This window comes from Ctenocephalides felis, unplaced genomic scaffold, assembly GCF_003426905.1.
Source record: "Ctenocephalides felis isolate EL2017-DRISC unplaced genomic scaffold, ASM342690v1 CF-g0.4_SCAFFOLD_01492, whole genome shotgun sequence".
In the NCBI taxonomy this organism is placed as follows: Eukaryota; Metazoa; Arthropoda; class Insecta; order Siphonaptera; family Pulicidae; genus Ctenocephalides; species Ctenocephalides felis.
In genome coordinates this window covers 1,942,872-1,943,929 of record NW_020537646.1, presented here as the reverse complement: position 1 = coordinate 1,943,929, position 1,058 = coordinate 1,942,872, and positions in this window count along the sequence as shown.

Here is a 1,058-nt window from a genome sequence, read left to right as displayed (position 1 = left end):
AAGTTATTAAATTTAATTGAATAAATTGTATAGATTTATTATATATAGACTTGTTTAAACTCCACCTTATTGCTGAAAGTTTACTACATATGCGACAGATGTCGCATTCCATAATTCATTCGTATGCATTATGTACAAAAAAACAACAATGTAAAATGTGTTTTAAATTATTGCAATAAGTACTTTTGTCTGTCTGTCTGTTTTTAGCATATTAGCCATTGATTTTATAAGTTTCTTGGTTATATTTTAGAGCTTTTTTAGAGCTCATAGCCTTTGATTTTATAAGTTTTTTTGGTTGTATTTTAGAGCTTTTAGCCTTTGATTTTATAAGTTTTTTAAGTTGTATTTTAGAGCTTTTTTCCAGAGACTAAAAATTTTGACTAAAAATTTTTTCCAAAAATGTTTTTCACTAAAAATTTCTCCAAAAATTTTTTTTGAACAAAAATTGTTTTGACCAAATTTTTTTTTTCCAAAATTTTTTTGACCAAAATTTTTTTGACTAAAAATTTTTTCCAAAAATTTTTTTACCAAAAATTCTTTTCACCAAAAATTTTTTTGACCAAAATTTTTTGGACCAAATTTTTTTTTGCAAAATTTTTTTGACCAAAATTTTTTTGACCAAAATTTTTTTCCAAGAATTTTTTTGATCAAAATTTTTTAGACCAACATTTTTTTTCCCAAAAGTTTTTTGACCAAAAATTTTTTTGTCCAAAATTTTTTTTCCCAAAATTTTTTTGACCAAAATTTTTTTTCCAAAATTTTTTTGACCAAAATTTTTTTGACCAAAATTTTTTTTCCAAAACTTTTTACCAAATTTTTTTTTCCAAAAGTTTTTGACCAAAAATTTTTTTGTCCACAAATTTTTTTGACCAATTTTTTTCTCAAAATTTTTTGGACCAAAATTTTTTTTCGCAAATTTTTTTTTTGCAAAATTTTTTTGACCAAAATTTTTTTGCCCAGAATTTTTTTTCCAAAAATTTTTTGACCAAAATTTTTTTCCCAAAATTTTTTTCAAGAATTTTTGAACCACAATTTTTTGGACCAAAAATTTTCTTCCC